The sequence below is a fragment of the Triticum aestivum genome, chromosome 7D, assembly GCF_018294505.1.
Source record: "Triticum aestivum cultivar Chinese Spring chromosome 7D, IWGSC CS RefSeq v2.1, whole genome shotgun sequence".
Lineage (NCBI taxonomy): Eukaryota > Viridiplantae > Streptophyta > Magnoliopsida > Poales > Poaceae > Triticum > Triticum aestivum.
Genome location: NC_057814.1, coordinates 8,440,484 through 8,464,774, shown reverse-complemented (window position 1 = coordinate 8,464,774; position 24,291 = coordinate 8,440,484).

Here is a 24,291-nt window from a genome sequence, read left to right as displayed (position 1 = left end):
TGATGAGCTCCTTCCGCCATAGGCATGGAGTCTTCAGAGCAGAACCCAGCCGAGTCTCCCCTTCACCGGTAGGGTGGTCAAGCTGGAGCTCCTCAAATCCCTCCGTTATTTCATCCACCATCACCCTAGCATATCCTTCTGGAATCGGCCGGCAGTGGTAGGTTGCGCCGGGTTCAGGAGGTAAAACAGAGCCAACAGCCGCCTTGACTTTGAAGTTCTGCCATTCCGCCATAAGGTGGCAATGTTGAGACTCCGTGATAGCATCCACGGGGTAGCTAGCAGGAGCCGCATGCTCCAGCTGAAGCAGCTCGGTGGAAGCCACGCTGCTTCTCCGCTGAGATGGCGGTGTAGCTTCGGGGGCAGTTTCGGCATGTCGATTGCCGTCTCGTTCCTCTAGCGCTTGAACCCTTTCGTGCAGCTTCTGAATTTGGATCTGCTCCACTTTTTTCCTCCTCTCCTGGCTTTTGTAACCGCCCGCGTCCGGAAAACCAGCCTTCCACGGAACGGAGCCTGGCGTGCCTCGTGTCCGTCCAGGGTGCTCAGGATTCCCGAGGGCCATTGTGAGCTCGTCGTTCTCTCTGTCTGGAACGAACGTCCTTCCTGCGCTGCATCGATATATTGCTGAATCTTCTTGACTGGTATTCTCAAAAGCTCGTTCGTCCAAACGCACCTCCCTGATACAGGGTCCAAGGTTCCGCCAGCCCCGAAGAACCAAGTCCGGCAACGGTCTGTCCAGTTCATTGTCTGTGGTTCGATCCCTTTTTCAAGCAGATCATTCTCAGCCTTGGCCCACTTAGGTCGGGCTTTGAGGTAGCCACCTGACCCCGTGCGATGGTGAAGCTTCTTCTTCGCAGCATTCTTCTTGTTTGTCGCTGACATCTTCTTACTCTTTTCCGATGTCTTGTGGGCCACAAATGCGGGCCAGTGATCTCTGATCTTCTCATACCGGCCGATGAATTCTGGTGTCTCTTCTTTGTCGACAAACGTTTTCAGCTCATTCTTCCACCTCCTGAATAGGTCTGCCATCTTCTTAAGAGCATGAGACTTGATTAATTGCTCTTTAACTGGCTTCTCCGGATCCTCCTCTGGCGGTAGGGTGAAATTTGCCTTCAGCTCAGTCCAAAGATCATCTTTCTGCATATCATTGACATAAGACACCTCAGGGTCTTCCTTCTTAGGCTTATACCATTGGTGGATGCTGATCGGGATCTTGTCCCTAACTAGAACCCCGCACTGAGCAGCAAATGCATCCTTTGTCCGGATGGGTTCAATCGGTTGGCCGTCGCGCGCGATTGCTGTGATCTCAAACCTTTCATCCGAGCGCAACTTTCTCTTCGGGCCTCGTCTCTTTACCGCAGTTGTGCTCGATCCGGAGGGCTAGAAAAAAGAAGAAAGACGAGTGTTAATTAATATGTGTACATACCAAAACAATGAATGCATCAATTAGCTAGTCAGCACAGGCTTAACTAATATATTTACCTGGCCGGACTCTGTTCGGTCACCGGAGCCGTCACCACGGGCTCCTTCTTGCACCAGCATTGGGTCACCGGAGCCATCATAATCATGTCTTTCCTCCTCCACTCTTCGATCACCGTAGCCTGCTTCTTCACCCTGTTCTTCCAGACCATCATTGTCGTTAAGATACGACAAGATATCACCTCCGGCTAAGATTATGTCCCCCAACACCTCTTCTGCTTGCTCGTCTCGTCCGTGCTCCATTGTTTCTGCAAATATTACAACATGGCAATTATTACACAAACATGACAGCAGGTGGATATATTAGTGCAAACGTAGACCTAGCTTATTCCGGGTTTGGGGTGGCCTCGGCAACGCTTCAAGGGTAGGGGCGCGGCGGGAGGGGGTAGGAGACCGACATCGTTTTTTTCTAGGGTTTGGGTGTCCTCGAGAGTTTTGGTCGAGCGAGAGGGCCGGGGGGTGCTCCCGTGGTATAAGTTATCACGGTCGAGAGGGGGTATAAATATCGACCGTCCATCATGTCGAAGTTATCTGGGAGGGAGTTATATATATCGACAACGACGACATACATACATGGGAAAATAATGTTATCGGGGAGGGGGTATATCGACCCCCCCCCACGTGTTGAAGTTATCGGGAGGGGGTTATATCGACAACGACGACATACGTACATGGGAAAATAATATTATCGGGGAGGGGGTATATCGACCCCCCCTCGTGTTGAAGTTATCGGGAGAGGGGTATATCGACGACGACAGACCCGATAAAACATAAGAAAACGAAGAAGAAATAAAAAGAGGAGAAGAAGAAAAGGAATAGAGGAGAAGATCGAAGAAAAAAAAAGAAGAAAAAAAAGAGGAGAAGAAGAAAGGAATAGAGGAGAGAAGAAGAAAAAATAGAATTTTTTCTATTTTTTCTTCTTCTTTCTATTCCTTTCTTCTTCTCCTCTTCTTTTTTCCTCTTCTTATTTATTTCTCCTCTTCTTCCTCTCCTCTTCTTCTCCTTTCTTCCTCTTCTTATTTTCCTTTTTCCTCTCATTCATAAAAAAATGTTCAAATAGAAAATTTCGAAAAACAGTAAAGGTTTTGCCTAATGCATTGTTCATATGAATATACAAACATTTGCATATTCTACAATAATTAATATCACCAAAAAAATCTATGAACAGAAAAAATCCTAACTTTTCTAAAAATCTATCTTTTGCATATATACATGAACATATATATACACAGAGAACATATATACATACATATACTCATACATGAACATATCATCATATATATGAACATACATTTTCTTTGCATATGCATATGAACATACATTTTCTTTGCATATGCATATGAACATACATACATACATTTTTCTTTCATATGAACATACATACATACATTTTCTTTGCATATGACCATACATACATTTTTCTTTGCATATGACCATTCATACATTTTCTTTGCATATGCTTTGCATATAAACATACATACATATGAACATACATACATACATACATATAAACATAACATACATACACAAAAAATTCTAAAAATCTGCCTAAAAAGTTCTAAAAATCTGCCTAAAAATATTATATGAAAAAAAAAGCATACATCATCCATCCATCCATATAATGAACATATACATCATCCATCCATCCATATAATCAACATATGCATATGAAAAAAAATTATATGAAAAAATTATATGAAGAGGATCGAGGGGACAGGGAGGAAAGGGGTCGCCGGAGCCGGACCGAACGGGGAGGAGGGGCGGCGTCGAGGCAGGGGCGGCAGTGGGGCGGGCGCTGGCGACGACGACAATGGTGGGGGCGGGCCGGGGCGCAGGGGCGCGGCAATGCGTGCTCGGGGACGGGGCAGGGGCACGGGGCGGCGGCCGGCGTGGGCTCGGGCGCGGGCACGGGGCGGCGGCCGGCGTGGGCTCGGGCGCGGGGCACGGGGAGACGGGGATGGCGGCCGGCGGCGGCGACGGCGACGAGGAGCGCGCGAGCGATTTGGGCAGCCTGGCGGCGGGGGCAACTGGCGAGGGAGGCGAGGAAGATGTGAAATCTTCACAAGTCCTGGTTATATAGCAAGGGCATTGGTCCCGGTTCGTTGTACCAACCGGGACCAATGCCACCCTTTAGTCCCGGTTGGTGCCACCAACCGGGACCAAAGGTCCCTTTTCAGCAGCCCAAAGGGCGGGAACCGGCGGCCTTTGGTCCCGGTTGGTGGCATCAACCGGGACTAAAGGGGGGGCATTGGTCCCGGTTGGTGCCACGAACCGGGACCAAAGGCCTCTTGCTGCCCGCGTCGCGGCCAAAAGTTTTGTCCCACCTCGCTAGTTGAGAGGGGCTCGGTGTGGTTTATAAGCCCCACTGCGGCTGCTGTCTCGAACTCCTCTCTATAGCAGGCTTCTGGGCCTAACTTTGGCGCGCTGCCCGTTGAGCCCTCTAGCCCTTGTGGGCCTGCATTTGCAAACCCGAGGGTTGGAGGGCCCAGCGGGCAGCGCCCCAACTATTTTTTTTGCTGTATTTAGTTTTTTGTTTTCTATTTTGCTTTATTTATTTTGTTTTGTTTCTACTGACAACAAAAAACTTATTTATTTTATTTTATTTTGTTTCTAATTACATATTTATTTTACTTTATGATAATTCTTTTTGCTATTAAAGTTTCTATCAAAAAAAGTTCTTTATGAAAATTCTTTTTGCTGTATTTAGTTTTTTTGTTTTATTTTTTGCTTTATTTATTTTGTTTTGTTTCTACTTACAAAAAAAACTTATTTATTTTATTTCTAATTACTTATTTATTTTAGTTTATTATAATTCTTTTTGCTATTAAAGTTTCTATCAAAAAAAGTTCTTTATGAAAATTCTTTTTGCTGTATTTAGTTTTTTGTTTTCTTTTTTGCTTTATTTATTTTGTTTTGTTTCTACTTACAACAAAGAACTTATTTATTTTATTTTATTTTGTTTCTAATTACTTATTTATTTTACTTTATGATAATTCTTTTTGCTATTAAAGTTTCTATCAAAAAAAGTTCTTTATGAAAATTATTTTTGCTTTTAATGATTTTGAACAGAAAATACTTCGATAATTTTAGTTGCATCAATTTTATATGATTTTAGTTTCAATAATAATAGAGGTTTCTTATAATGTTTTGAACAGAAAATACTTTGTTAATTTTAGTTCCATAAATTTTATTAAAGTTTATTTTATTTTGTCGGAACACAAGAAGTCCGGAGTTGTAATAAGTTACTAAAAATAAAAAAGAGGCGCAATGCTCGTTGATTTGCTTCAAGCCTTTCGGAATAGTGTAGACTGCACTGCACATAGCTTCATGCAGTCTACCTTATTCCTCAAGGCTTGAAGCTAAGCAACGTGAGCATTGCGCCTCTTCTTCATCGTCTCTGCACTCAGGGCTTATAAACCGCTCCAAGTGCCTCTCAGCTAGCGAGGTGGGACTAAAAAACTGCTTAGTAAGAAACTCTAGTACCGGTTCGTGCCACGAACCGGTACTAAAGGTGCTCGTGGGGCCACAGCCTCATTAGTACCGGTTCGTGGCACCAACAGGGACCAAAGGGTGGAATTGGTCCTGGTTCGTGCCACCAACCGGGACCAATGGCCTTGCACAGCGGCGTGGTGGTGAGTTTAGTCCCACCTCGCTAGCTGAGCCGCACCTGTTTATAAGGTGCGGTGCACCTGAGCTGTCAAGCTCCTCTCTAAAGCAGGCTTACGGGCCTAACCTCTCTGTACATGCCTGTGGGCCTACTGGGCCTTCTGCGGGCCTGAATCCTGGCCCATGGATGGGTTTCTAATCGTATTCAGGCCGTGGTGGCCCAGTAGGTGGCATAATTTTTAATTTTTGGCCTGTTATTTTTCATGCATTTACTAATTATTTTGAGCTATAAGATCCTAAAATTGAAAAGCATTTCAAATGAACTCTGAAAAGGTTGAAAGTTGGCATGGTATGATCATTTCATCCACATAGCATGTGCAAGAAAGTTGAGAGGGTTACGGCAAAAACTAGATGCACTTCTTGTACAAAACGGACAATGGTATCATACTCGTCTATTACAAAGTTGGCATGGTATCATCATAATAGTTGCGGGAGAAAGTCTTCACTTTTTCTTCGCTTGTGTCATTTGCTTATTGCGCCGTAACCATGGATAATCTTCATCGTTTATCAGGATGCTTGGGTCAGCCTTGACTTTGAAGGGAGGAATTTCATGAAACTTTTCATAATCTTCAGACATGTCTGTCTTGCCCTCCACTCCCACAATGTCCCTTTTTCCTGAAAGAACTATGTGGCGCTTTGGCTCATCGTATGATGTATTCGCTTCCTTATCTTTTCTTTTCCTCGGTCTGGTAGACATGTCCTTCACATAGATAACCTGTGCCACATCATTGGCTAGGACGAACGGTTCGTCAGTGTACCCAAGATTGTTCAGATCCACTGTTGTCATTCCGTACTGTGGGTCTACCTGTACCCCGCCTCCTGACAGATTGACCCATTTGCACTTAAACAAAGGGACCTTAAAATCATGTCCGTAGTCAAGTTCCCATATGTCCATTATGTAACCATAATATGTGTCCTTTCCCCTCTCGGTTGCTGCATCAAAGCGGACACCGCTGTTTTGGTTGGTGCTCTTTTGATCTTGGGCGATCGTGTAAAATGTATTCCCATTTATCTCGTATCCTTTGTAAGTCAATACAGTCGAAGATGGTCCCCTGGACAACGAGTACAACTCATCACAAACAGTGGTGTCACCTCTGAGACGTGTTTCCAACCAACTGCTGAAAGTCCTGATGTGTTCACATGTAATCCAGTCGTCACACTGCTCCGGGTGTTTGGAGCGCAGACTGTTCTTGTGTTCATCGACATACGGGGTCACCAAGGTAGAGTTCTGTAGAACTGTGTAGTGTGCTTGAGACCAAGAATATCCGTCCCTGCATATTATTGAGTCCCCCTCCAAGCGTGCCTTTTCCAGTCAGTCTCCCCTCATACCGCGATTTAGGGAGACCTATCTTCTTAAGGCCAGGAATGAAGTCAACACAAAACCCAATGACATCCTCTGTTTGATGGCCCATGGAGATGCTTCCTTCTGGCCTAGCGCGGTTACGGACATATTTCTTTAGGACTCCCATGAACCTCTCAAAGGGGAACATATTGTGTAGAAATACGGGCCCCAGAATGACAATCTCGTCGACTAGATGAACTAGGACGTGCGTCATGATATTGAAGAAGGATGGTGGGAACACCAGCTCGAAACTGACAAGACATTGCGCCACATCACTCCTTAGCCTTGGTATGATTTCTGGATCGATCACCTTCTGAGAGATTGCATTGAGGAATGCACATAGCTTCACAATGGCTAATCGGACGTTTTCCGGTAGAAGCCCCCTCAATGCAACCGGAAGCAGTTGCGTCATAATCACGTGGCAGTCATGAGACTTTAGGTTCTGGAACTTTTTCTCTGGCATATTTATTATTCCCTTTATATTCGACGAGAAGCCAGTCGGGACCTTCATACTGAGCAGGCATTCAAAGAAGATTTCTTTCTCTTCTTTCGTAAGAGCGTAGCTGGCAGGACCTTCATACTGCTTCGGAGGCATGCCGTCTTTTTCGTGCAAACGTTGCAGGTCCTCCCGTGCCTCAGGTGTATCTTTTGTCTTCCCATACACGCCCAAGAAGCCTAGCAGGTTCACGCAAAGGTTCTTCGTCACGTGCATCACGTCGATTGAAGAGCGGACCTCTAGCTCTTTCCAGTAGGGTAGGTCCCAAAATATAGATTTCTTCTTCCACATGGGTGCGTGTCCCTCAGCGTCATTCGGAACAGCTAGTCCGCCGGGACCCTTTCCAAAGATTACGTGTAAATCATTGACCATAGCAAGTACGTGATCACCGGTACGCATGGCGGGCTTCTTCCGGTGATCTGCCTCGCCTTTGAAATGCTTGCCTTTCTTTCGACATTGATGGTTGGTCGGAAGAAATCGACGATGGCCCAGGTACACATTCTTCCTGCTTTTGTCCAGGTATATACTTTCAGTGTCATCTAAACAGTGCGTGCATGCGTGGTATCCCTTGTTTGTCTGTCCTGAAAGGTTACTGAGAGCGGGCCAATCGTTGATGGTTACAAACAGCAACGCGTGCAGGTTAAATTCCTCCTGTTTGTGCTCATCCCACGTACGTACACCGTTTCCATTCCACAGCTGTAAAAGTTCTTCAACTAATGGCCTTAGGTACACATCAATGTCGTTGCCGGGTTGCTTAGGGCCTTGGATGAGAACTGGCATCATAATGAACTTCCGCTTCATGCACATCCAAGGAGGAAGGTTATACATACATAGAGTCACGGGCCAGGTGCTGTGATTGCTGCTCTGCTCCCCGAAAGGATTAATGCCATCCGCGCTTAAACCAAACCATACGTTCCTTGGGTCAGCTGCAAACTCAGCCCAGTACTTTCTCTCGATTTTTCTCCACTGCGACCCGTCAGCGGGTGCTCTCAACTTCCCGTCTTTCTTACGGTCCTCACTGTGCCATCGCATCAACTTGGCATGCTCTTCGTTTCTGAACAGACGTTTCAACCGTGGTATTATAGGAGCATACCACATCACCTTCGCAGGAACCCTCTTCCTGGGGGGCTCGCCGTCAACATCACCAGGGTCATCTCGTCTGATCTTATACCGCAATGCACCGCATACCGGGCATGCGTTCAGATCCTTGTACGCACCGCGGTAGAGGATGCAGTCATTAGGGCATGCATGTATCTTCTGCACCTCCAATCCTAGAGGGCATACGACCTTCTTTGCTGCGTATGTACTGTCGGGCAATTCGTTATCCTTTGGAAGCTTCTTCTTCAATATTTTCAATAGCTTCTCAAATCCTTTGTCAGGCACAGCATTCTCTGCCTTCCACTGCAGCAATTCCAGTACGGTACCGAGCTTTGTGTTGCCATCTTCGCAATTGGGGTACAACCCTTTTTTGTGATCCTCTAACATGCGATCGAACTTCAGCTTCTCCTTTTGACTTTCGCATTGCGTCCTTGCATCGACTATGACCCGGCGGAGATCATCATCATCGGGCACTGGTTCCTCTTGATCTTCAGCAGCTTCCCCCCTTGCAGCATCATTGGGCACATCGTCTGGTTCCTCTTGATCTTCAGCAGCTTCCCCCGTTGCAGCATCACCGTATTCAGGGGGCACATAGTTGTCATCGTCCTCTTCTTCTTCGCCGTCTTCCATCATAACCCCTATTTCTCCGTGCCTCGTCCAAACATTATAGTGTGGCATGAAACCCTTGTAAAGCAGGTGGGTGTGAAGGATTTTCCGGTCAGAGTAAGACTTCGTATTCCCACATATAGGGCATGGACAACACATAAAACCATTCTGCTTGTTTGCCTCAGCCACTTCGAGAAAATCATGCACGCCCTTAATGTACTCGGAGGTGTGTCTGTCACCGTACATCCATTGCCGGTTCATCTGCGTGCATTATATATAATTAAGTGTGTCAAAAACCATTACAGAACATCATGAATAGATAATTAAGTGACCAAATTAATAGAAGTTCATCATCACATTAAAACCAAAGTACATACATAGTTCTCATCTAACAACATATATATAGCTCTCCAGAGCATCTAATTAATTAAACCATACATTGAAACTATGTAAAACATTTCAATGCGAAAACAAATGCGATCATAATCGCAACCAAGGTAACAATTGATCCAACGGCATAATGATACCAAGCCTCGGTATGAATGGCATATTTTCTAATCTTTCTAATCTTCAAGCGCATTGCATCCATCTTGATCTTGTGATCATCGACGACATCCGCAACATGCAACTCCAATATCATCTTCTCCTCCTCAATTTTTTTATTTTTTCCTTCAAGTAATTGTTTTCTTCTTCAACTAAATTTAACCTCTCGACAATAGGGTCGGTTAGAATTTCCGGTTCAACCACCTCCTAGATAAATAAAATCTATGTCACGTTGGTCGGTATATTTGTCATAAACAATAAATGAACCAAATAGTTATAAAAAGATAATATATACCACATCCGAATCATAGACAGGACGAGGGCCGACGGGGGCGGATACCAAAACCATCGCACTATGTAATAAGAAGGAATAATAAAAGTAACAAAATTAGACAAGTAACTATCTAAAGTAAGAATTTTTTCCTTTCAGAAAGAAGATAAGAACAAGAGGCTCACCACGGTGGTGCTGGCGACGAGATCGGCGCGGGCGATCGACGGCGGTGAAGACGGGGACGGGACGTGACGGACCGCTAAACCTAGACAAATCTCGGGGAAAATGGAGCTCGGAGGTCGAGTTTCGAGAGGAGAAAGATTAACTAGTGTGGCTCAGACATTTCATCGAACACCTCATGTGCATAGGAGGTGAGCTAGAGCACCCAAATGCCCTCCCCTCGCCGGCCAGAAAAAACAGAGCACTCTGGAGTGCTCTGCCGTGGCGATGGGGTATATATAGGGAACTCATTGGTCCCGGTTCGTGGCACCAACCGGGACTAAAGGCCTTTGGTCCCGGTTGGTACCACAAACCGGGACCAATGCATCCTTTAGTCCCGGTTGGTGGCACCAACCGGGACCAAAGGCCTTGTGCTGCCCCGCGTCAAAAGTTTAGTCCCACCTCGCTAGTTGAGAGAGCTCGAGAGTGGTTTATAAGCGCTGCTGCGCCCACCCTCTCGAACTCCTCTCAACTGCAGGCTTTTGGGCCTAACCGTTCTCTTTGCCTGTGGGGCCTACTGGGCCTTCTGCGGGCCTGAATCCTGGCCCATGGATGGGTTTCTAGTCGTATTCAGGCCGTGGTGGCCCAGTAGGTGGCATAATTTTTTTCCTCTATTTTTTTTCTCTTTTGCTTTATTTGTTTTGTTTTGTTTCTACTTACAACAAAAAACTTATTTATTTTATTTCTAATTACTTATGTATTTTACTTTAATTATTTTATTTTTATTTATTTTACTGCTGCTATTTTTATTTATTTTACTGCTGCTATTTTTACTTAATTTATTAAGGTTTATTTATTTTAGTTACTATAGTTTATTTTATTTTATTTTATTAAGGTTTATTTATTTTATAAATATAAAAAATGAACATAGATGCGCTTATAGAGGAAATTCAACCTAAATTCATAATAAATTTCTATGAAATTTACTGTGAATTTAGGTCAAATTCCGTGTATAAGGGCATCTATTTCACTTTAAGAGGAGCTCAACAAGGCAGAGAGGGGCGGGCTTATAAACTGGCGTGAGCGCCCTTCGGTTGGCGATGTGGGACTAAACACTGGCCGCAACTAGGACCAGCCCTTTAGTCCCGGTTTGTGATAGGAACCGGGACTAAAGGGTGGTGGGCCAAGAGCGTGGCCCATCGGTCCCGGTTTGTCCCACCAACCGGGACCAAAGGGTCCGGACGAACCGGGACCAATGCCCCCACGAGGCCCGGCAGGCCCCTGGCCGCACGAACCGGGACCAATGCTCACATTAGTCCCAGTTCGTGATTGAACCGGGACTAATGTGAATATTGCCCTGTGACCAAAGCCCAGTTTTCTACTAGTGTTTCTCAAGAACCCAACCCGGCAAAAGATGATCGCGATCTACCTGGTACCGCAGAGAAACCCAATTGCAACAGGCGTCGTCTGGCGTTCAGTTCTCAGGAGATGCCTCCAGCTGCCGCCTTCACCGAGCCTCAGATAGCCGAGGTGCGAAATATTATCAGCCCTAGCACACTCAAGAAGGCGGTCTCTGAGCAGAACTCGATCCCATTACAGCAGATGAAGAAGAAGGGACGGAAAAGAAAGAATAACAAGGGTGGTGCGAGCCAGCTCGCACTGAGTACGATCCGTGCTCAGGACAGGCCACCTTCACCTAAGGATATCTCGAGAAGGGTGCATGTGGCGGGTAGGCCGATGCTACCGACTAATCTGCTCAATGCTGCAACCGTTGCTATGCGGAGTCTGCATGACAGTGTTCTTTATTTGGAGAAGCGGCGTCTCTCCGAGAATGATGTGGCATACTCGGTTTTCGTGGACAAGGTGCCAGAGGGCAAGGGCTTTGTGGATAGCGCCATCCGGGGTATGATCGTCCTGCGGTTTGATGACATCTTCGCTATGTTTAACCTTCATCCGCTGCACTACACCTTCATTCGGCTATTTTCGCTCAGTATGGAGATGCGGATCATTAGAGACAAGACCCCGGACATCGTGATAGTCGACCCCTTCTACATGTGTGCCAAGATCATGGGCAGCGCTGGGGACCGGCAAGTCGCGAGTTCATACCTCGAAGGCGTCATTCTGGAAAACCCAGATAAGGATAACTTCCTCGTGCCTTACTTTCCCGAGTAAGTCATCCCCTCACCGCCCTGTAACATATGATTTCTTATATTTCGATCATTCTTTTTTTTTCTAACATTCCGTGTTTTGTGCAATGACACACATTGCACACTCATCCTCTTAAGCCCGAAATATTCCATGGCCACGTATTTTGACTCGGACCATCAGTTGAAGATAGACTACACAAATATCAAGAAAGTTCTTGATGATGCTCTCCCCGGCTACGCCAGATCTGGAGGCACCTTCAAGAGGCCAATTCGTAGGTACGGCAAGCACGTGTTCACCCACAATACGACGTTCCCCTGCGTCAAGCAGCCGCCTGGCGGTCAGAAGGATGCCTACTATGCCCTCCATCACATGCGGGCGATCGTACGGGACCGTAATCACCTTCTGCTACCAAATAATCTCAAAGATTGGGCCACACGCTTGTCAGCAATCCAGGACGCGGACATCAGACAAGAATTCTTTCACATCCAGTCGGAGTTTGCGAAATCATCCATCAAGATGTCCTTCGTACCTCGGGGCAGTTCTACCTCAGATATCAACCGTCCAACAGTGAGATAGAAACAACGCTACAAATGCAGGCTGACAATGCCCATGATTTCATGACCATCACGAAAGACGGCGGCTTCATCCACGCTCCGGTCCCTGAGTCGAGTCGAAAGTAGTGATGCTATGTAGTTTTGAAATGTCGATTGGCTCATGTTATAATATTAAACTTTAATGAACTTGTATGTCTCTTTGGTTTGGACAGTCGTTCAACTTATATGTAATCGATGCTATTTATTAGTAGGACCATGAATCGTGCTATTAATGTGTTGCTTTTCTCTTCCGATCCTTTTGTTGCATACTTATATATTGCTTATGTATTGTCTGTGAATTGCTACTAACGTTTTGTTTGGCTAGTGCATAGAGATGCCGTCATATGTCGTGTACAAGGGTAAGGTTCCCGGAGTCTACGACGACTGGGAGGAGTGTCAGATACAGGTTCACCGTTTCAGCGGTAACAGTTACAAAGGGTACACCACTAAGGCGGAGGCGGAAGCTAGATACGCGCGCTATCTAGCGGGAGAGAGGAGGGAGCGTTGGAGGAACCGGATGAAGACCAGTTTCATCGCGATGATGCTCATCGTGATGACCGCAGCTCTCTTCTATGTGATAGTAGTTTAGATGATCGATATCGACTTGTAATGTGAAGACAAACTCGCTAGTCGCGGTCTCGAGACTTGTAATGTTCTAACTTTGTTCGGTATTTTAAATTCGGAGACTAATATGATGAATTGTATTCGGAGACTAATCTTCTATTGTATTCGATAAATCTGCTGTTTATATGTTGTGTTGTCTATATTCTATGCACTAATATGTTTTATAACCTGTGCAAATATCAGAAAATAAAATAAAAATTCCTAATATTCATACTAGTGGCACACCACTCTGCACTTCAGTGGCGCACTGCAATAAGCACACTAGTGGCGCGTTTCCCACAAGTGCGCCATTAGTAACCCAGAGCACAAGGTAAATATGGCCCCCTGGGAGGCATAGTAATGGCGCACCATTTGAAATACTAATGACGCACTCCCAGGTGCGCCACTATTGTCTGGTATACTAATGGCACACCAGGGGTGCGCCATTAGTATTAATTACTAGTAGCGTGATGCTAGTGGCGCACCAGTAGTGCGCCATTAATGGCCAAAATAGGTGCGCCACTAGCAAGCCTTTTCCTAGTAGTGAATAGATAGCCAAGTACTATCGCTTCTTTGTATGCATAATCTAATTGACAAATGATGTTACACTCATATTTTAATTTACTTGTACTCGGGAATAAAATGATCGAACAATCAATCAGAGAGAGTTGCATAGAGATTGAAGATGGAGACTATTTTACCTTAAGCTCAATACATGCATGTGTTTCACCGAACCATGCATGTCACGTACACAGGGGCCAATGGATTTGGCCTTGGCACCATGGACCAAGGATGGGAAACGTGGGCCATGGGACTTGGGCTGTGCCAAGTGCTTCTCCACGTCAAGAGTGGACTTCTAGCCAGGCCATGCATGTTCGCTAGTTACCTGGAAACCAACAGCTACGGCAGCAGCCGTCCATAATAAATACACAACATCTTTTAGGGTTTAGATTGGGGTTTTGTTTAGAGAAGTTTAGTTATTGCTATTTTTATTTGTCTTCGCTCGTAGCGGCTAGTGCGACCGTCAAGACATCTAACGGAACCCCAACTTGTGAGATTTATTCATTTAGCATATCCGCAATTTCAGATTGCTTGTCTATTATTTTCTTGCATGTTCTTCGATTTGCTTGCAGAATCCTTCGTGGATAGGTCGATCGCGCCGTTGGCTCGGTCGATAACGCCGTGGAGTTGGTTCAGCGATTGCCGTGGATATCAGTCGTGTACGGTTCTCCCTGTACGGTCGGTAGCCGGATCGTGACGGTCAAGTCCCACCCAAAATCGTAGTTATCTCCCTCTCCTCGAAAGATCGGGTCCCCAGTTCACATCAAGTGGTATCAGTTTTCAGGTTCATCGGTAAGAGATTTACAGTTCAATTAGATTAGATTGTTTTCAGTCCTACAACCCACAAAAAAGCCACACAAAAAATAGATTAGTTCATCCGCTGCACCTATCTTTTTTAGCCTTTAGCAATTTGCATCTAGTGTTTGCTTTGTTGAATTTTTGGTTGCATTCATCCTACCATTAGTGCTGGTTTAGATTTGTTCGAGAGGAAATTATCTACTAGATTGATCTTTCTTTTTGTCCCCTGTAATTTTGCATCCGAGCTTATCAAAAAAAAAAAACGAGATTGCATCTGTTCTTAGCCGCAAGACAATTGGTTTTCTGGACGCTACGCACACACGGCTTAACTTCCGTATTTGTTCATATACATCCGAGATTCTCGCAGGTTATTGCAACCTGCAAATCTGAGTTCTGTTCACACGTCTTTCCACGCCATACCTCACCCATCGTGTTTCGAGCAACGCCAGACACCAGGCCTCTTTGTCTGCCATCCCGTGTTGCTGTTTTGTCTGCCACCCATCACCGCTGCGTCTCCTTGTGAGTTGCCTGTACTAGTGCATGTTTGAGTATCCTTTAATTTCTACTCTCGTACTAGTACTAGTACGTGACCTGATCGTTTCTAGTTGCATCTGATTTGGCAGCCTCTTTCTCTCCTGTTTTATCTTTGTGTGTATACTTGTTGGCCGGCCTGGTTAAAAAAGAGAGAGAGAGAGAAAAAAAAGAAAAAGAAAAAGAAAAAAAAGAGCGAGAAGAAAAAAAAGTGAAGACACAAAAAAATCAGAGAAGAAAAAGTAAGAAAAAAAAGATCAGGCTGCTTAGCATCTTTTGGAATATCTCTTACTATTCGGAACGTTTGCTTTGTTCATATTCGTGATATCTGCTGCACATTTTTCTGCTCTCGGCTGCCATACACTGCCATTTATACCTCACTTATATCTAGCTATTTAGAGCTACCATATTTTCATCTGTTTTCACTCATTTGTTTCAGTATCTAGGCTTAGATTGTTTTCTCTCTTACTAGTCAACTGCCAGCACTAGTTAGGAGTTTGAGCAATTATTCAACTTGCATTGCTTTTTGCTAAATTGTACCACTAATATTGTGAGTTGAGAAGCCTTTGCCAAGCTACACTTTTTCTACCAATAAGTACAGGTTCCGGCTCTATTGATTCATGTTTATCGCTCCATCCAATCTTCATCTGTAGTTTGAAGCCAACACCAACGCGCCGATCACCACCTCTTGCATTTGTAAGAACAAGTAAGAATTTGATACTAAGTTTGAGTGTGAGCGAATTTTGTCCACCACATCCTGTTAGTTGATAGGGATTATACATTGTGTTTTTTTCTCTTTCGCTAACAATGGCACAGGATCAACCCACACTTGAGGGCCTCACCGCGGATGTGAAAGTCACCAGCGAGCGTCTTGCCCAACTTGAGGGTGCTCAGATTGCGGCCGAAGAGAGGCTCAAGGCCATAGAGGATGCACAGGGTGTTGCGAACACACAACTAAAGGACATCTTGTCACGTCTGGACGAGTTGCGAACTGCACCCCCCGTCAACAACAACGTTGATCCTCGCAACTCCATGGGTGGCGCCGCTATTTCGCGAGCTCGGCGTGTGCCCATGGGTCATCCACAACACCCAGCTACTGCCACAGATGCCGCCACCATAAACCAGCACCAACGCATTCCTCCCCGTGTCAACGACGAATATGGGGATAACTACGAGGATTATTCCGGTGACACCGAGGACGACCAAGCGGTCGACCACCACAATGACCGTGCTCATCAACAACTGCGTTTCAACCGTCCAGGTATGGCACGAGGTCCACCCAGGTATGACGTTCGAGATTATGACCACTCTAGTGCTAAAATTAAATTTACTATGCCTGCTTTCAATGGTAAATATAATCCAAATGTTTATCTTGATTGGGAACTTTCAGTTGAACAAAAATTTGCATGTCATGATATTCCTGAGAACCAAAGAGTTAGGGCAGCCACTAGTGAATTTACAAACTTTGCTTCCATGTGGTGGAGTGAATATTGTCGTATTAATGCAAATAATATACCTACTACTTGGGATGCTTTCAAACGAGCTATGCGGCAGCGTTATGTTCCTTCATATTATGCTCGTGATAAACTAAATGAATTGCAACGTTTAAAACAAGGTAGCAGTTCTGTAGAGGATTATTTTCAAGAATTGCAAACTGGATTAGTGCGATGTGGATTAGTTGAAACCGACGATGCTATGATGGCTAGATTTTTAGTTGGTTTGAATCGTGATATTCAGGATATTTTGGACTATAAGGAGTACAATTCTATTACTCGTTTGTTTCATTTTGCTTGTAAAGCTGAAAGGAAAGTACATGGACGATACAACAAGGTACGAGGTAACTTTCCTGTAGGTCGTCATTCATCATGGACACACTCTCCCACTATCCCACCCACCACCGAGGCACCACCACATATCTCGAACAATGGTGCACTCCCAACAAGTTCAAAATCAGCTCCACAATCCTCTGCGGCGTCGAGAGCAATTTCTCAAGCACCAACCACTTCGTCTGGATGCACAAGGGACATGAAGTGTCATATATGCAAAGGTGGCGGGCACTTGATGAAGGACTGCCCAAATAAACGTACATTCATTGTGCGGGAAGATGGTGAGTACTCTTCTGCTAGTGATTTGGATGAAGATACACGTGCTATGCTTGCCACTAATAATGCAGGTGACACTAAGGAGCATGACACGGAGGAGATACATGTTAATGCTGCAATGGCAGATCAATACCCAAGCCTAGTCACCATGCGAGTACTTAGTGCCCGGGTTGGGCATACTGAGATGCCTCAACGCCATAATCTTTTTCAAACTAAGTTTGTTGTCAAAGGGCATTCCGTTCGTGTGATCATTGATGGTGGAAGCTGCAATAATTTGGCGAGTATAGAGATGGTCGAGAAACTCTGCCTCACCACTACGAGACACCCCCATCCATATAACATCCAATGGTTCAACAATTGTGGTAAGTTGAAGGTAACACGTCGTGTGAGAGTACCTTTTACACTTGGTTCATATCATGATCACGTTGACTGTGATGTCGTACCTATGCAAGCGTGTTCTTTATTGTTAGGTTGACCTTGGCAATTTGATAATAGTGTTACTCATCATGGTAGAACCAATTCGTATACTCTCGTGTTTGAAGGAAAAACCATTACCTTGCTTCCTATGTCCCCTGATGAAATAATTAATGATAGAAAAGCTAAATCAACGGATCATACTATGCATAGTATGCTTGCTATCAATTCTGAAATTTTTTCGTTGAGTGTCTCATCTTCTGAACTAGACATACTACATGTTCAGGAAGTTCATTTGTGTCCCTATAATTCATATATAGACTCAGTGTGGGAGAAAATTTATCATGATATTCATAGTGCTGCTATTACAAATTTCTCACACCCACATGGGCAGCGGCGAATCTAGAAAGAAAATGGAGGGTGGGCTCAAAGTTTACGGCAAGAAAATTGAACACTCTTTTGAAGAACAAAAATTGGTTTTCGACTAATCCTTTTGTGCAAATAAACTGAAATTGTCCCATATCACTACTGGAAACATGTAGTATTTACTAGAATTTTTTTGGATTTTTTGAAAAATAACAAATTAAAAAAAATTGGATTTGTTTAGCGAGATAGCCATTATCTTCAAATCCACTCATCCAAATAAGCTCAAACTTTCCCAAATTACTCTGGAAACATGTAATATTTGCTAGAATTTTTCTGTATTTTTTTTAAAATATAAAATTTTGAACCAAATTTTGATCTGTTGACTATAATAGCCATTATCTTCAAATCTATTCATCAAAATAAGCTGAAACTTTGAATCTGTTGTCTATAAATGGCAACTGAGCTGTAAGGTGATGGCTACTGAACTACTCCCTCCGTTTCTAAATATAAGTCTTTTATAGAGATTCTAAAATATGGACTACATACGGAGGAAAATGAGCAATTTTACAGTCTAAAATACGTCTATATTCATCCGTATATAGTTCATATTCAAAATCTGTAGAATGACTTATATTTAGGAACGGAGGGAGTAAGAAATTAGACAGAACCGCAGAAATTAGGCAGAGCTTTTTCTTTAGCTACGTAATAAAACAACCTGTGCCGGTCGACCGGACCGCCTGGTCCTGGCCTGCTGGTGGCGACCTGCTCATGGCCTCGTGAGCGGTTAGTCACCGAATTTCCTTGGATGGGCTGGCTGCGTCAGTTTTCCTGCTGGGCCTAACAAATATGCTGAAGCCTAGTAGTAAAAATAAATTTAGCGAATCTGGAGGGTAGGCTCGAGCCTATCGAAGCCTCCCTGGTGGATTCGCCACTGCACATGGGCTAACACATTTGAAAGCGAGTATATGTGCTGCACCTATTTTTGGTTTTTTCTGTGATGCGTTTCAGGTACATAAAAGTCGAGGACGACTTTGTTTTCACGGAAGGGAGGATGATGTGCGCATCTGTAACGTGGCTATACATGCAACACCTACACTTGGACCTATGACTAAAGCGCGTGTGCGATGAATAGATAGCCAGGTACTATCACTTCTTTGTACGCATGATCTAACTGACAAGAATATGATGTTACACTCATATTTTAATTTACTTGTACTCAGGAATAAAATGATCGAACAATCAATCAGAGAGAGTTGCATAGAGATTGAAGATGGAGACTATTTTACCTTAAGCTCAATACATGCATGTGTTTCACCGAACCATGCATGTCACGTACACAGGGGCCAATGGATTTGGCCTTGGCACCATGGACCAAGGATGGGAATCGTGGGCCATGGGACTTGGGCTGCGCCAAGTGCTTCTCCACGTCAAGAGTGGACTTCTAGCCAGGCCATGCATGTTCGCTTGTTACAGCCGGACGCTGGACGACGTAATCTACATGGAAACCAACAGCTACGGCGGCAGCCGTCCATCATAAATACACAACATCTTTTAAGGTTTGGACTGGGGTTTTGTTTAGAGAAGTTTAGCTATTGCTATTTTTATTTGTCTTCGCTCGTAGCGGCTAGTGCGACCGTCAAGACATCTATCGAAACCCCAGCTTGTGAGATTTATTCATCTAGCATATCCGCAATTTCAGATTGCTTGGCTATTATTTTCTTGCATGTTCTTCGATTTGCTTGCAGAATCTTTCGTGGATAGGTCGATCGCGCCGTTGGCTCGGTCGATAACGCCGTGGAGTTGGTTTAGCGATTGCCGTGGATATCAGTCGTGTACGGTTCTCCCTGACCGGTTGGTAGCCGGATCGTGAGGGTCAAGTCCCACCCAAAATCGTAGTTATCTCCATCTCATCGAAAGATCGGGTCCCCAGTTCACATCACAACGCCTCGCACACACGCGCGTACGTGTATGAGAGAAACGCGCATCGCTCGGCCCCCGACCACCCACCGTAACTGGGAACTCGCCGAAATTTTCCTCGCCCTCGCTTCTACCACGGTTTTTTCCGTCATGGACAGTCTAAAGAATGTCATGCAGCTGCGTCTCTGACCCGTCCGCCCAGGACAAAAGCCCATTTTCTATCATGATTTTTCGTCATAAAAGTAGGAGCCCACCACATCTATGATGATACCGGGTTTTGTCACAATTATCGTCATAGAAGTGTCATAAGTATGTCAGAAAAAAATTCGTTTGGCCCAAAATGTCACGGATGTGTCTTTTTTTTTGTAGTTCATCAACGTTTCAATATCTCTGTAAAAAACTTGGCAGGCTCCCTAGAGGGGCACCGCCGGGCCCAATGAGTGCCTTTTCCTGGAACTGTCGTGGAGCGGGTAAACCTGCGACAATTCGAGAAATTCGCGAGTTCGCGATGAAGTTTACCCCTACCGTGCTATGTATCGTTGAAACACAAATAAGTGGCGCACGTGTAGAAGCACTAGCAGGAACTTTAGGTTTCGGCAATTCTTTTGCTATTAGTAGTCAAGGTAGAAGTGGCGGCCTTGGTATGTTTTGGAATAATAATTGCAATGTTGAAATTTTGGGAGACTCAGTATACCACATAGATGCAAAAGTTACAGAAGCAGGACAGGACCCTTGGCGCATCACCTACGTATATGGGGAGGCCCAAACACACATGAGGTGCCAAACTTGGGACGTTCTAACAGGAATCAGCACCATGAGTGACTTACCATGGCTTTGTTTTGGAGATTTCAATGAAGTGTTACGCCCGGAGGAGCATCAGGGAGTAGCGGACAGGAGTAATGCGCAGATACAAGCCTTTCGAGATGCAGTTGATGTGTGCATGCTGATGGACCTGGGGTACCAGGGTCGACCCTGGACCTTTCAGAAGAGAATTACAGGGGGGGCTACTGCAGGGTACGGCTCGATAGGGCTTTGGCGTCTTCTAGTTGGACAGCTAGATTTCCACTAGCCACACTATATCATCTAGATGGAGCAACGTCAGACCACGGGCCAATTCTGCTGAATTTCGATGGCACACAGCAAGACACAAGGAAGGGGAAGGTTTTTAGATATGAGACTATGTGGGAGTCACACGAAGCGTGAAGAGAGAAGATCACGAACAGCTGGAGCACTTTGGCCCCTAGCCACGGAGTAGGAGACTTCCGTGATAAGCTACTCAGAATAAGCAAGGATCTGTCCATATGGGGGAGAGACACGTTTGGTAGTGTGCGTAAGGAGATGAAACAAATTAAATCCAAGCTAGAACAGTTACGGGTTGACCCAGCCCGTACTGGGCCGATGCATGCAAAGTTGAAGCTAAATGAAAGGCTGGTGGAGCTCCTTCATAGAGAAGAACTCATGTGGCGTCAGAGATCTCGTCTTGAGTGGCTGTCAGCAGGAGATAGAAACACTAAATTCTTCCATATGCGTGCCAGCATGAGGCGCAAGAAGAACATGATTCATGCACTATCAAATTCCCTGGGTGTTGTAACAGAAGACCCGATTGAGTTGAGGTCGCTGGTTCAGGAGTTTTACAAATCATTATATGCATCTGAGGGGGTGAGCGACATTGAGGAAGTGCTACAGCATGTACCCTGGAAGGTTACGCAGGAGATGAACGACATCTTATGTGCACCTTATACTAGTGACGAGGTTAAAGGGCGTGGTTTCAAATGTTCCCAACAAAAGCTCCGGGACCCGACGGTTTTCCTGCTCACTTTTACCAAAGGTACTGGGATTTATGTGGAGAAGAGGTGACATCGGTGGTGATGCGTATCATCAGAGGGGAGGAGAGCCCTGAGGGTATTAATGATACGGTGTTGGTATTGATACCTAAGGTAACTAGTCCGACCCTTTTATCTCAGTTCGGGCCAATAAGTCTTTGCACTGTGTTATACAAAATTGCCTCGAAGGTTGTTGCTAACAGACTGAAGCTAATCTTACCCGATATTATATCTGACGAACAGTCAGCCTTTGTGCCTGGTAGATTGATCACAGATAACATTATTTGTGATTATTTGTGCATACGGGTGTTTGCATTTTATAAAAAGGAACAAGTCAAAGAATAACAGTCTTTGTGCCCTGAAGCTTGACATGATGAAGGCTTATGACAGGGTTGAGTGGGCATACCTTCAGGCGATTATGCTCAAGTTAGGTTTTTCTCCATCTTGGACTGAAATTGTTATGGGAATGGTCAAATCAGTGTCCTTCTCAGTTCTTTTCAATGGAGAAAAGCTGGAACAATTTAAACCATCCAGAGGTATTCAGCAGGGAGATCCCATTTCCCCTTACTTACTCTTATTGGCAGCAGAGGGCCATTCGTGCCTTTAAAAATCCAGTTCTCAGTCAGCGGTACTTGGCGGCGTGAGGGTGGCCCCCACAGCTCCTGTGGTGAACCATCTTCTTTTTGCGGATGACAGCCTGTTGCTTTTTAAGTCTAGTGTGGAGGGAGCAAATGCGGTTTCAAACCTACTTCGTACTTATTGTGATGCATTTGGCCAAAGAATCAACAATGATAAGTCATCAATCTTCTTCAGTAAAGGATGCCCAGAGGCTTTAGGGCATCAGGTAAAAAACATTCTTCAAGTACAGAATGAATCATTGAGCGAGAAATATTTGGGAATGCCCACAAAGGTTGGGCATTCAAAAAATGGCACATTCCGTTATTTGAGGGATAGAGTGTGGGAGAAAGTGAAGGGTTGGATGCAGAAACTACTCTCAGCTGCAGGAAAGGAGGTGTTGATAAAATCAGTTGCACAGGCTATACCTGTCTTCTCTATGTCATGTTTTAGACTCCCTAGGGGACTTTGTGGAAGTGTGACTTCACTTATAAGACAATTCTGGTGGGGATCCAAAAGAGGGAAGAGGAAGCCTGCTTGGGTATCTTGGGACGTGATGACAAAACCAAAAAACATGGGTGGCCTGGGTTTTAAGGACCTGGAAGTTTTTAACCTGGCTCTTCTCTCAAGACAGGCTTGGAGGTGCCTGAACGAACCTAATTCCTTGAGCTCACGTATCTTAAAGGCGGCTTATTACCCAAATAGCTCTATCCTTGAGGCAGAACTGGGATCAAACCCTTCGCAGATTTGGAGGGCAATAGTTGATGGAAGAGACATACTGAAACTTGGTGCTATCATGAGAATTGGGGATGGTAAGTCGACCCGCATCTGGCAACATAACTGGATCCCTAGGGCGGGCATGATGCTACCGATTTCGTCATTGGTTCAGGACCCGCCACAACTAGTGTCCGACTTAATTGATCCTTCATCGGCATCTTGGAGAGAGGAGCTGGTCAGACAAGTGTTTGTTCCAGTCGACGCCGAGGCTATCTTGAGAATTCCCCTCTGTACCAAGCAAGTGCATGACTTCTGGGCGTGGTCTGAGAACCCTAGAGGCAGTTTTTCTGTTCGAACATCATACAATATGATCTGTCGGATTAAGAATGGAAGAGAGGCCTGGTTAGAGGAGGAAGAACATACATCTAATCTTCAGGGACAGATGAAAAGCTGGTCGGCATTATGGAAGATGAAACTGCCATCGAAGTTGAAAGTTTTCACCTGGAGGCTTGCTCAGTACTCACTACCCATAGGAGATCTTTTGCAGCATAGAAACATGTCAACTACTAATGTCTGTGGAGTTTGCGGTGCGCAAGATAGCTGGCGTCATTCTTTACTGGACTGCGCTCTATCCAGAAGCACCTGGGCATTGTCGAAGGAGGAGATGGTGCAACATATGGCCATGAATCGAAATGATAATGCAAAGGAGTGGTTATTCTCCATGTTTGAATCATTGCCCAATGATGAGCTTGTAACTATGATTGTCACTCTCTGGGCAATCTGGTCTGCACGGCGGAAAGTTATACATGAAGGAATTTTCCGAACTCCATTTACAACAAATTGCTTCATCTCGAGTTACTTGACGGAGCTGCAGTTCCTGGAAAAGCCGGAGAAAGTAGAGAGGAGTGCACCGGCTCCTAGATCGCCGTTGTGGATTCCTCCTCTAGAATATCACGTGAAGGTGAATGTTGATGCGGCGGTGGCGAGACATGGTGGTTTTGGGACAGCAGCGGCGATATGCCGGGATGGCAATGGGGTGTTTCAAGGGGCGTCGGCTATTCTGTTCAAAAACATTGATGACCCAGAAGTTTTGGAGACTTCGGCAATACGTGAGGGTTTGGCCCTTGCTGATGATCTCTACCTTCACAGAATTTCAGCTGCGTCCGACTGCAAGGTGGCCGTCGAAGCGATCAAGAAGGGAACGTCTGCACAATATGGGGCTGTGGTTCATGAAATCATAGATCGATCTAGAGTTTTTTCTTCTTGTTTGATTAATCACGAGTATAGGACCGCGAATGTCGAGGCTCACAAACTTGCAAAGCACGTGTTATCCCTGGGATTTGGTCGCCATGTCTGGTTAGGCCATCCAGGAAATTTGGATTTCATCCCTGTAAACCTTGTGACGGGTGAATAAAGCTTTGTGAGTTTGTCTACAAAGAAGCTCTC